This window comes from Stegostoma tigrinum, chromosome 11, assembly GCF_030684315.1.
Source record: "Stegostoma tigrinum isolate sSteTig4 chromosome 11, sSteTig4.hap1, whole genome shotgun sequence".
NCBI lineage: Eukaryota > Metazoa > Chordata > Chondrichthyes > Orectolobiformes > Stegostomatidae > Stegostoma > Stegostoma tigrinum.
The window spans coordinates 15097960-15112059 of NC_081364.1; the positions used below are offsets into that span (position 1 = coordinate 15097960).

A 14100-nucleotide genomic window follows, 5' to 3' on the forward strand; every position below is an offset into this window, starting at 1 on the left:
ACCATGGACATCATTCTACAGGCCAGTTTAAAGGGTTTTTTTAAAATTCCTTATTGGAATTCAATAAAAATATAGCTATAGAAAAGTTAAAATGAATAATGAGATGTTTATGAAATGAAACAAAACAATGCACAGCAAATCAACATGTCCTTCTCCATAAGGAGAACGTTATAATAGACACAGAACAGTAATTACTAGAAATTAACTGCAATTCATTTTTAAAAGCACACATAAAATGTTAATTATCCTCCACTTAAACGAGTATCGATGTAATCAGATACATCAGAAGTTAACGTTGTTCATTTACAACATGCTGCAAATATTACCCTTCACTTCAGAAGGAAAATCAATAGCAATAGGCTTTACTTACAGTCACAATGCTTAAATGGAGGTGGAAAGTCAAAATATCATTGAAATATGGCAACGGTTTCTTTTTTAAAACTAGTTCAAATGTCTCAATTAAGAGATAACAAGGTGTAGAGCTGGATGAACACAGCAGACCAAGCAGCAGAGGAACAGGAAGGCTAACATTTCGGGCCTAGACCCTTCCTTAGAATACAATTTTAACCCCACTGTGAAGCCTCAGTAGGAACTGCAGATGCCAGAGAATCTCTCTCAAATGTCTCAATCTTGGGAACACCTAATGCACAACATCACCTTCTCTACCCAACATGCGTTAGTATGATAATACAGATAATTAGTGATTTTTCTGTTCTTTTTACTTCAATGTCATACAGAAGGAACATGGAGAAGGAGATGAACAAGAAATTCTTCAGGTGTGGGATGGGGAGAAGGTCTGAAGAAACACAGCCACGATTTAATTAAGTATAGCATGCAAGCTAAAGGGATATGTAGCAACTGGTACTCAAAATTGCCGACTAATTCATTGTTGTTATGCCACAAAAAAAAATCGCAAATATAAATTTCTGGATTTATTGAGTTGGCAATCCCTGAACTAAATGAAACTAAGATAGGAAATTCAAGTCAATTCCGGAATTCAGTCTGACAACGTTACAATCATTTTATGCTCAATTCTTAATTGCTTTCTTCAGTTTTTAAAAACAGTTTTGATGCAAATGTTTTATTTATAACAATGGTCTATGCCCCAAAACAGCAACCATCACAACCAAAATAAAACAGGAATTGTCAAAGACAGTCCCAAAACATTTTGTAATAAAACAGAATGTTTGATACTAATTGAAATGTTGGTATTTAATATTTTTGTGTCCAGCTTACATGACTCACCAGCTTTACCAAATCGTCACCGGCAACTTGCCCAACACTCGCAGAAAGCCATGGATAATAATTTTATTTTTATTAAGAATCAACCAGATCTCTAAATTACCCAAAATCTGAAACTACCCATGACCACCTTCTCTGGATTATTTTAACAGTTATTAATCTTCATGGTGGCCAAAATTCCACGCTGAGATTCTTCAGCAACTAATTGAGGATCCCTCTCTTTCTTTATATACATCAATCTGATTGCAAGATGATCTGTATTTTTTTTAATCAAATGTCCATTTAACAGATTCAAGTACAAGCTTTTTCCCTGCTGTTGTCAGACTTTTGAATACATCTCTTAAATGTTAATTCTGATCTCTCTCTCTCTCTCTCTCTCTCTCTCTGCATCCTCTCAGTAGATGTAACACTGTATTCTGCTATCCTGATGCACTATGGGCGGGTACGGTCTGCCTGAATAGCACGCACAACACCACTCTTCACTGTATCACAGTACATGCAACAACAATAAAGTAAACTCAAACTGATTTTGATATACACTTCATAATTATTTTAAATCAATTTACAATCCTCTTACATAAATATTGAATGAAAAGCCAAAGAGAAAATGCTGTGCATGTAATGAACAGCTTCCAAATAAAGGTAATAATTCCTTTCAACGCTTTTACCCTTTCTAAGAACTTTGAAGATGCTCAACCCGTGTTGCAATGTGAAGACACAGAGTGGCTCTGAAGTGAATCATGTTGATTTAAGTGAATTATCTCGGACACGTTTTTACCCCTGTTTCATAGGGACATGGCCATACTTGGTAGGACTAGCATTTGTTTCCTATCCCCGATTACCATTGAACTGACTAGCTTGCTAAGCCATTTCAAAGGGCAGTTAATAGTCAAGCACATTGCTGAGTCTGGAGTCACACATAGGCCAGACCAAGTGAAGGTGGTAGATTTTCTTCACTAAACAGAAAGATCCTGTCCATATTCCCAGCCTCCAATATACAAAATTAGTTTGTTTGCCTTTTAAAGCATTCCTCTAGACGACAGGAAAAGTACACTGCCCAAAACAAAGTCTACGAATTCTTATTGTGAAACTCTTTCCAAATATTAGCTCCTCTTTCTCAGAGCAAGTTTAATACGGTGTCACTGTAAATTTGTCTTAATCAGTTTTGTTTCATACTCTACTTTTTTTTCCCTGTTTTAAGGTGAGAAAGCAGACAAAGAGAACTTCAATCGGAAGGGTGAGAGATTACAACTTCTGCACTATTAGTGGCTTGGTAAATATTCAGACAGACATTAAAAGAATCAAATAAAAGCTGAATACCCAGAGTGGATTACGTGCTTACAAAGCACACTGCCACCAAGCAGAACATCATTTTTCCTTAAATGAAAGTCAACAATAAAACTTGCTGCCCGTGAGAGCAAGTGCACAGAGGATTATGTTTGTGCTTCAAGAGGGTAATAAAATCCTTACTGAAAGCAAAAAATGCTGGAAATCACAGTGGGTCAGGCATCATCCATTGAGTGACAGCAAGCTGACCTCTAGTCTAGATGACTCTTTACAGCTGACTCGAAACATTAGCTTGCTCTCTCTCCAAAGATGCTGCCTGACCTGCTGTGATTTCCAGCATTTTTAGGTTTCAGTACAGATTCCAGCTTCCGCAGTAATTTGCTCCTGTAATAAAATCCTTCCTGGCTTTACAAATTGATTTTTCAGAACAGTGCAAGATTATCAGACACTCGTGCAAAGATTACATGGAGGTGCCATGCCAAATTCATACCCTTCCTGTCCTGCATGAATTTAAGAAACAGCAGTCACTCACTTACTGCCATGTAGGGAATTTGTAACATTCAGGATACTACAGTACAGCAGAACAATCCAAGTGAATATCTTTTCTGACTGCAAAGATCTCCACAGTAAATGTTGGACATGATTAAAATTAGATCCCTAAATCATGTCATACAAGCAGTTGCTATGAAACTGAATCATTTCTGTGCTTTATGATGGAACCCAGGCATGTTAGTGAATGAGCATTTGGCAAGGAGAACTTAGACAGGGAGAGTTACTTGCTCACTGGAATAATGTGAAAGATATGAACAGTTGTCAAGTTCTTAAAATTACAGCAGGCAAGCCATCCAGCTAGTGAAATAATTCCTGCTATGGTTCAAGGGGAAAACACTGTAGATACTGGAGCTCTGGAATAAACAAAGGGTCGCACAATATCAAACCCAACTCATGATGGGGTGGTGGCTGATGGTTTAAATGAAAATAACTGGAGAACAATCATAACCAGATGAACGTTGATAGATGGCATCAATTATAAAGAAGCCTTTATGCTCAGTATTTTAAAGAATTGAAATGCAATTGCAAATCTAAACTGAAATTTACCTTCCTTTAAAAAAAATGCACATATCAATCATAAACCTAATTTCCACGGTTAGACACCATAGCATGTCTGATCTAATGCTAAACTACGGTGGACCTGCTTTGGCAATGGAAAACATTAGCTCCTCTGAAGTTTTACCAAGGTGATTGGCCTGTCTGCACAATAGCAGTTAGTCATACATAAAAAGAAATGTGCATTTCAAAGCGGGATCTGCATCTGAAATGACGTCTGCTCTCTTTATAGATGATGTCTGACCAAAGGAGTGTTTCCCTCATTTCCTGTTGCTCTTATTTTCAGAGAAAAAGATTTGGTATTTCAAAGTAGTCCAAAGACGACCTCAACCCAGGGCAGGCCATCTGCATATCTAAAAACCTGGAAACCGATACCCTTTTCAAGCCTACCGACTCTCACAGCTACCTAGAATACATCTCCTCCCATCCACCTTCCTGCAAAAATGCCATCCCCATTCCCAATTCCTTCGCCTCTATCACATCTGCTCCCAGGATGAGGTATTCCACTCCCGTACAGCTCAGATGTCCCTCGTTTTTCAAGGACAGCAATGTCCCCCGCTCAGTGGTCGAGAATGCCCTCGACCGTGTCTCCCGCATTTCCCGCAACTCATCCTTCACACCCCCGCCTCACAAGAACAACCAAAACGGAATCCCCTTCGTCCTCACGTACCACCCCACCAACCTCCGGATCCAATGCATCATCCTCCAACACTTCTGCCATCTGCAATCCGATCCCACCACCAAAGCCATTCTTCCCTCTCCACCCTTATCTGCTTTCCGGAGGGACCACTCTCTCCATGACTCCCTTGTCCACTCCTCCCTCCCCTCCAGTACCCCCACATTTGGCAATTTTCCGTGAAACTGCAGCTAGTGCTGCTACACCTGCCCCCACACCTCTGGCCTCACCCCATCCCAGGCCCCAAAAAAACCTTCCACGTCAAGATGTTCACTTGCACATCTGCTAATGTGATATGCTGTATCCACTGTTCCCGTTGTGGCTGCCTCTACATCAGGGATGCCAAGTGGAGGCTTGGGGACCACTTTCTGGAACACCTATGCTCTGCTCGCAACAAACAACTGCACCTCCCAGTCACAAACCAGTTCAACTCCCCCACCCACTCCTTCGACAACTTGTTCATCCTGGGCCTCCTGCAGTGCCACTACAACGCCACCCAAAGGCTGCAGGAACTGCACCTCATTCCGCTTGGGAACCCCGCAGCCCAATGGCATCAGTGTGACTTCACAAGGTTCAAAATCTCCCCTCCTCTAACTGCATCCCAAAACCAGCCTAGCTTGTCCCTGCCTCCCTAACCTGTCCTTCCTCCCACCTATCTCCTCTTGCGCCTCAAACTCCATCTCCTACCTACTAGCTTCATCCCACCTCCTTGAACTGACCTATTAGGGCAAAGGATATTAAAGGCCTTACAGAGGATGTTGAAGAGATTTGAGAATGACACAGGAGATGTGAGATAATAAAACGGGAGGCTGGATGAACACAGCAGGCCAAGCAGCATCTCAGGAGCACAAAAGCTGACATTTCGGGCCTAGACCCTTCATCAGAGAGGGGGATGGGGAGGGGGTTCTGGAATAAATAGGGAGAGGGGGGAGGCGGACCGAAGATGGAGAGAAAAGAAGATAGGTGGAGAGAGTATAGGTGGGGAGGTAGGGAGGGGTTAGGTCAGTCCAGGGAAGACAGACAGGTCAAGGAGGTGGAATGAGGTTAGTAGGTAGGAGATGGGGGTGCGGCTTGGGGTGGGAGGAAGGGATGGGTGAGAGGAAGAACAGGTTAGGGAGGCAGAGACAGGTGGGACTGGTTTTGGGGTGCAGTGGGGGGAGGGGACGAACAAGGCTGGTTTAGTGATGCGGTGGGGGAAGGGGAGATTTTGAAGCTGGTGAAGCCCACATTGATGCCATTAGGCTGCAGGGTTCCCAAGCAGAATATGAGTTGCTGTTCCTGCAACCTCTGGGTGGCGTCATTGTGGCACTGCAGGAGGCCCATGATGGACATGTCATCTAAAGAACGGGAGGGGGAGTGGAAATGGTTTGCGACTGGGAGGTGTAGTTGTTTGTTGCGAACCGAGCGGAGGTGTTCTGCAAAGCGGTCCCCAAGTCTCCGCTTGGTTTCCCCAATGTAGAGGTGAACCTCTGCTTAATGTGGAATGCCATCTTGGGGCCTGGGATGGGGGTGAGGGAGGAGGTGTGGGGGCAAGTGTAGCATTTCCTGCGGTTGCAGGGGTAGGTGCCGGGTGTGGTGGGGTTGGAGGGCAGTGTGGAGTGAACAAGGGAGTCACGGAGAGAGTGGTCTCTCCGGAAAGCAGACAGGGGTGGGGATGGAAAAATGACTTGGGTGTTGGGGTCGGATTGTAGATGGCGGAAGTGTCGGAGGATGATGCGTTGTATCCGGAGGTTGGTGGGGTGGTGTGTGAGAACGAGGGGGAACCTCTTTGGGCGGTTGTGGCGGGGGCAGGGTGTGAGGGATGTGTTGCGGGAAACGCGGTCAAGGGCGTTCTCAATCACTGCAGGGGGAAAGTTGCGGTCCTTGAAGAACTTGGACATCTGGGATGTGCGGGAGTGGAATGTCTTATCATGGGAGCAGATGCGGCAGAGGCGGAGGAATTGGGAATAGGGGATGGAATTTTTGCAGGAGGGTGGGTGGGAGGAGGTGTATTCTAGGTAGCTGTGGGAGTCGGTGGGCTTGAAATGGACATTAGTTACAAGCTGGTTGCCTGAAATGGAGACAGAGATCCAGGAAGATGAGGGATGTGCTGGAGATGGTCCAGGTGAACTGAAGGTTGGGGTGGAAGGTGTTGGTGAAGTGGATGAACTGTTCGAGCTCCTCTGGGGAGCAAGAGACGACGCCGATACAGTCAATGTACCGGAGGAAGAGGTGGGGTTTGGGGCCTGTGTAGTTGCGGAAGAGGGACTGTTCCACGAAACCTACAAAGAGGCAGGCATAGCTGGGGCCCATGCGGGTGCCCATGGCCACCTCCTCCCACCCACCCTCCTGCAAAAATTCCATTCCCTATTCCCAATTCCTCCGCCTCCGCCGCATCTCCTCCCATGATAAGACATTCCACTCGCGCACATCCCAGATCTCCAAGTTCTTCAAGGACCGCAACTTTCCCCCGCACAGTGATCGAGAACGCCCTTGACCGCGTCTCCCGCATTTCCCCCAACACATCCCTCACACCCCGCCCCCGCCACAACTGCCCAAAGAGGATCCCCCTCATTCTCACACACCACCCCACCAACCTCCAAATACAACGCATCATCCTCCGACACTTCCGCCATCTACAATCCGACCCCACCACCCAAGACATTTTTCCATCCCCACCCCTGTCTGCTTTCCGGAGAGACCACTCTCTCCGTGACTCCCTTGTTCGCTCCACACTGCCCTCCAACCCCACCACACCCGCCACCTTCCCCTGCCACTGCAGGAAATGCTACACTTGCCCCCACACCTCCTCCCTCACCCCCATCCCAGGCCCCAAGATGGCATTCCACATTAAGCAGAGGTTCACCGGCACATCTGCCAATGTGGTATACTGCATCCACTGTACACAGTGTGGCTTCCTCTACATTGGGGAAACCAAGCGGAGGCTTGGGGACCGCTTTGCAGAACACCTCCGCTCGGTTCGCAACAAACAACCGCACCTCCCAGTCGCAAACCATTTCCACTCCCCCTCCCATTCTCTAGATGACATGTCCATCATGGGCCTCCTGCAGTGCCACAATGATGCTACCCGAAGGTTGCAGGAACAGCAACTCATATTCCGCTTGGGAACCCTGCAGCCTAATGGCATCAATGTGGACTTCACCAGCTTCAAAATCTCCCCTTCCCCCACCGCATCCCTAAACCAGCCCAGTTCGTCCCCTCCCCCCACTGCACCACACAACCAGCCCAGCTCTTCCCATCCACCCACTGCATCCCAAAACCAGTCCAACCTGTCTCTGCCTCCCTAACCTGTTCTTCCTCTCACCCATCCCTTCCTCCCACCCCAAGCCACACCCCCATCTCCTACCTACTAACCTCGTCCCACCTCCTTGACCTGTCCGTCTTCCCTGGACTGACCTATCCCCTCCCTACCTCCCCACCTATCTTCTTTACTCTCCATCTTCAGTCCGCCTCCCCCCTCTCCCTATTTATTCCAGAACCCTCACCCCATCCCCCTCTCTGATGAAGGGTCTCGGCCCGAAACATCAGCTTTTGTGCTCCTGAGATGCTGCTTGGCCTGCTGTGTTCATCCAGCCTCACAGTTTATTATCTTGGATTCTCCAGCATCTGCAGTTCCCATTATCTCAGGAGATGTGAGACTTCAGTTACATAGAGGTGATAGCTGGCTCACCTTGGAGCAGTGGAGTATTCTGAGCAGATTTAACTTGAGCATTCAAATTGAAGCAGATAAATAAGCAGAAACAATTCTTAGGTGACTGAAGCGTCAGTAAACAAAATGTGGACTTCTGATGCTTTTCAACAGAACTAGCAACTAGATAAGATTTTTCAAGAAAAATACTGTACATTATCTGGAATGCACTGCAGAAAATTTAAATCTAAGTGATAGAAAAATAACCTTCAACAAGGGAACCACTAACTAATTGAACAGAACATTGTGGAGTTTTTAGAAAGAGAGACGGGGAGCAGTAGTTCAATCATTTAGAAATATGGCACAGACAATGACAGATCAAATGGCCTCCTCGTGTTGCATCATTTCATGATTCTACTTTGCTAAAATGAATGGAGTTTCAAAATCCTCAGTAAATTGAATCCCAAAAGGACCCAACCTAATGTTATGATAATACTGAATACAGGCAGTCAATTCAACATGGCCAGTGTTAAGTGAGCTGGCCAGATCTCTGGGCTTACAATAGGTGCACAGACATCAGGCGCTGAACAGTGCAATTAGCAATTTATGAAACTGCCAAGGTACAATCAATAAACAGAACTGCAAGATGGCAAGGAATCCCATAGGATAAAAACGTTGTGAATATTCCCATCTCACAAAATTTAGACATTTATGGATCAGCAAATGGTAAAGGGTCACAGCCACATGTACTGACAATGTAAAGTAAAAGCACATAATCTCACCTTAATGAAAAGACAAATAGGGAATACGGTACCAAGCCTACTTAAAGTCATTTTCTGATTTAACTCAAGTTAGCACAGTACCTGATTTCTGAAAAAAAAATGTTATTTGGTGGCCAGAAGTGATGACTGGCAACATTTAACACAACTGGAGCATATTACTGGATCTAAGCAATGAAAAGAGTTTGTGGAATGTCCCGTCACCCCCAAGTAAGTTACATTCATATGCTTTTCCATTAAACAAAGACACACTGCTTTTGTCTCTGCGATAAAAAGAACTGCTGATGCTGCAGTCAGAGATAACACAGTGTTGAGCTGGAGGAAGACAGTAGGCCAGACAGCAGAGGAGCAGGAACATTGGCCTGTCAGGTCAGGACCCTTCCTCAGAAATGGGGAGGGAGAAGGGAGCTGGGAAATAAATGGAGGGGAGAGGTCGCAGTGGGGAAAAGTAGGTGAGATGGTGATAGGTGGATGTAGGTAGGGAGTAGTGGGGAAAGTAGGTAGGAGACAAGATGGACAGGTTGTGTCAGGTCAAGGAGGATGGGTGGAGCTTCATGAGCTTTAAAATCTCTCTATCCCAGGCCTCATCCGATGTCCAAACATCCCTCTCATCCCCACTTCTTTGACCTGACACAACTTGTCCATCTTCTCTCCCACCTAGCCACTCTACCCTTCCCACCAACTACCCACTACCTCACTACCCACTACCTACATCCAACCTATCACCACTCCACCTACCTTTCCCCAGCCCCACCCATTCTCACTCCCACAACCTGTCCATCTCCTCTCCCATCTATCCATCCCACCCATCCCACCGGCCAAAGTCCACCACTCCCTACGTGCATTTACCTATCACCATCCCACAGACCTTTCGTAGCCCAAACCCGCCTCTCTTTATTTCTCAGCTTCCTTTCCCCTCCACATTTCTGAAGGGTCCTGACCCAAAAAGTCAATTTTCCTGTTCTTCTGATGCTACCTGACCTGCTGCCTTTGCTTTTGTTCCTGCCTCCCTCGATCCTCTCTGTCCCACCATATCTACTAACACCATATCAAAAATATTTTCCATTTGTGGTTAAGTCCAAAACCCAGGTCATTAATATAAGATAATCCTTAATAAAGGAATTTAGAAGAAACTTCATTACTCAAAGCAGTGAATGTGGAATGGGTAAACACAAAGAAGCAATGAAGAGATTAGGTGTGTTTAAAGGGGCAGCTAGATTTGCAAGATGGAAGAAAGAAGAGAAGTATTTGTTACTTGTGTTGGACTCCAGCGAGGACAGGAGCAGCTCATGTGGAGAATAAAAACAGATTATACCAGCTGGGCTAAGTATTGCTGAGTAACAGTGCAGCACGAGGGCTCCAGCCTGGAACGCATCTACTCTACTCATTTTTACTTATTTTTTCCTTCTCTTACTTTAATCTACTTATCTTCTGTGGAGAGTGGGCTTAACAGCACAGAAGAGATCAGCATGAAGGAGAGCAAGTGGAGTGTGTGTGGGAGACCGAGCCCAGTGTGGTGGCAAGAGAGGTCCTCCAGCATCTACGGCAGCAGGGGAGACGAAAAACTTACCAGTGGACACAGCTTGGGCATGGAGCTGTGGTGGCGATGGCACTGTGGCTTCAGCAGGCCCTGAGCATGGCAGCAGCTGGGGGCCTGGATTGGGACTTTGAGCCCAATGCAGGGAAAGCCCAAGCCCTGTGCAGTAGTGAGGGGGACCACCCAGCATCTGTGGTGGCGGCGGCAAAAGCTGGCAGCTGAAGGCCTCCTAGACAGCAGGCCAAAATGGAAGAGATCAAGCCCTTGTAGGGAGAGCTCAGCATGGCTTAGCACTTCCGGAAGACGGCTGAGCTTTTAACTTTATTTTTCTACTTTATACCTAAGATTTTATACTTGTTCACTTGCGCATCAGGTGTGGGCATCACTGATTAAGCCAGCATTTATTGCCCTTCTCAGTTAAGAGTCAACCACATCGCTTTGGTACTGAGTCACACATTGGCCAGACCAGGTGAGGATAACAGTTTCCTTCCTTAATGGTCATTAATAAACCAGATGGGTTTCTCCACAATTGACAATGGACTCATGGTTCATCAATTTCAAGTTTCATCATCTGTTATGGTGTGATTTGAACCCAGAACATTACCTTGGTCTTTGGATTAACAGTCTAGCAATAATACCACCAGGACAATGCTGCCACTCCTAACTAGGTACCTTTGTACCTAAAATGTGGCTGAGAATGGCGACATTGTACATTTTTCACTGCATGTACTTCTACACTTGAGTCCGCATGACAATAAAGTCTAATCAATTTCTCCACTGCAGATACAAGGTGATTCTACAAATACGGTTCTTAGTGAAATTTAATCACGCCTGTCACAAACATTTGAGATGCCACAGCATATTGAGACTGGCAGCCTCTGGTGTGAGAAGTGTTCCTTTTAAAAAAAGGGATTGCCAACACAATCGTAAAATCATGGCACTCAAGTTAAATCCTCCATTTCATCATCTGGACTTCAGCAATGTGTCAGCAAGTGCAAAGAAGTAATCCATCTCTCTAAATTCAACAACTATTATCTCAATGTCCACTTTTAAGGTCCACAGATTTGCAGGTTTGTTAACGTCCACTTTGTCCAAAGTCAGTTCCCATATCGACTATAGATATAAATTAATGTGTGTGTACTTGGAAATGGTGGTGTAGAGGTAATGTCACCGATCTGCTGGTACACAACCCCAGGCTAATGTGCTGAGGACTTGTGTTCAAACACCCCACAGCGCATGGTGAAATTTGAATGTGAAAATCTGGAGCTTAAATGCTAGCTACTATGTAACCACTGTCGATTTGTCATATAAAAACATCTTGCTCAGTACTGCCCTAACTCTGGGCCAAATGGTACGTGTTTAAGTCCTGCTTCACAGATTCATCATGGCACATCTGAACAGGTTGATATTTCATAATTAAGTGTCGAACTTGAAATACCATGTTTCTTTTTTAAAAAAATAAACATACTTTCATTTGCAGAGCAAGCATAGCAGTTTAGCTGTACTTCACATCATAACCAATAAGCTCAATGTTAAGTAAATGAACCTTTTTTATGTTACAATATTCTTTCCTTGGGATATTTGACTGTGTTAATGGTGCGGCATCAAAACAAGCATACAAACAAGGCCTAAAAGTAGGCCATTCAGCCCTTCAATCCTGTTCTGCCATTCAATAAAGACCATGGCTGCTCTGATTTTAACCTTAACTCTACATTCCTGTATACACCCAATAATCTTTCATCTCCTTGGTAAATAAGAATCTACGTCTGTATTATATATTATTTTCAGGTCAGCTGAGTGTAGACAAATCACCACTACTACTTTCATACAGAAACAAGAATTTGTCTTCACAAAATCAGGATGGCATCATCCCAAACTGTTCTCATGACTCCCATCCCCTCTAATCCTCTCCATGGTTCCCTAACTACAAACATCATTCCTTCAGTTGTTTCTTCTTTCCATTTTCCTTTGTCTTGATCCAATTATTCTCCAGACCTCTAACCTAAAGACAACATTTAAACCACTAACAAAGAAATAAATGTATTAGCGCATTTACATTGATACAAGATATGATTCAGGATGCACATATGATGGTTTTCACAAAATAAGCATGCACTGTAGGTAGTGTGATTTTTCTCTAATTCTTTTCTTGAAATCAGAAACCTTGCTGTGAAGTTGGTAACAGAAAATGCAAGAAATCAGAATAGTTGGACAACAGCTGAAGAGCAACAGTATTAACATTCAACCAGACATTGGCAAATCAATTCACCACCTATGTCCCGAAAGTATCTGCTTCAGCTCAATAACCTTTCTTTTTTAAAACATGCAGCTGCGAACTATAGTATTTGGGACAAACTATCGATGCTGTTAAGATTTTTCTCCATTACTGAAATTCCTGGTATAGGAAGCTGAAACAAAGATGACACAGAACCAACCATTCTTGATCTACCGTCTACAGGGTTTTGCAAATCTGATAAGACATCTACCTGTAATGACAAAACCTTTTACAGAACAACGCAGCTACTTCCAAAAAAACTGCAGAAGAACCACATTCCAAACTGCAAGTCAGCTGAACAGAGCTTAGCTACTAACCCAAATGAATAAGTAGCTCAAGTATTCACATACTGCGTGTTAATGAAACAGTCAAGTGCACTGGGCAAAACAAACACTAACAATACATTACTGCAGTACTGAGGGCCAGTGCTCCTAACCAGGTTTTTCCAATACAGTTATAACATTTGCCCAGAATGCCCCAAGTGTCAACAAACATGAAGTTCGAAAAGCACAGCAGGTCAGGCAGCATCCAAGGAGCAGGAAAGTCAACGTTTCATGCCGAAACCTATTGTCAGGAATGGGGAGAGGGAGGGGAGCCACTAAATAGAGGGAGGGGTGAGGAACTGGGGGAAGGGTAGGTGGGATGATGATGGGTGGATGCAGGTAGGTGGGATTGTGATTGATCCATGAGAAGGAGCGGACAGGGGAGCTGGAAGATGGAAAGGTCAGGGAGATGAGGAGGAAGGGGAGAGCTAGACATGGGATGAGATTGGAGGTGGGAGGATTTCGAGGCTGGAGATATAAATATTTGAGGCCAGTGGGCTGTAACCTCCCGAAGCGAAATATTAGGTGGTATTCCTCCAGCTTATGTTTGGCCTCATTCTGACAGTGTTGGAGGCAGGGGAATTAAAATGGATGGCAACCACAAGGTCAGGTTGGTTGGTACGTTCAGAGCGTAGATGTTCCACAAACTGGTCCCCATATCTGCCCTTGTACCCTATCTGCAGGAAAGGCAACAAATTCAATCCAAACTCTCAGCCCATTCCCAAAAAGATAAAAGGAGTCATCAGCACTATATCAAGTGAAAACCATCAATTCTCTCTTCATTGATGCCGAGTTCACATTCGGTTAGGGTTAATCAGTTCCAAGCTTCATTCTCATAATATATTGATGTTCCTTCACTATTGTGGAGTCAAAATCCTGGAATTCCCTCCCTAAATGGTATTAAGAGACAACCCACAGCAGGTGAACTACAGCAATTCAAGGTGGCAGCTCACCACAACCTTCTCAAGGGCAACTAGGGATGGGCAACAAATGCTGGCCAGTGATGCCCACATCCCACAAGGAAATTTTAAAAAGTTTCTAATTAATCTGTTGCTGGAACTAATGCAGACGTCCTGGTCCAAAAGTAGGGACACTACCACTAAGGCCTATCCTGAAATTCCTCTGATTGATCACAGAAGCTGTGCTCCAGGTGTGACATGAAGGTCTCTGCCCTTCTAATCACAGCAACATTTAACCAAGTTCTTTTAAAGAGCAGTTGTGCTTAGTGCCACATCCTCACTTCGTT

The 14100-nt window shown here is 44.7% G+C and overlaps 1 protein-coding gene across 2 annotated transcripts in view; it reads right to left on the reverse strand.

Annotated features, from left to right (window-relative positions):
* The window catches only part of LOC125460246 (guanine nucleotide-binding protein G(i) subunit alpha-2), a 239458-nt gene that overhangs the window by 121088 nt on the left and 104270 nt on the right, over window positions 1–14100 (reverse strand). The window lies entirely within an intron of this gene.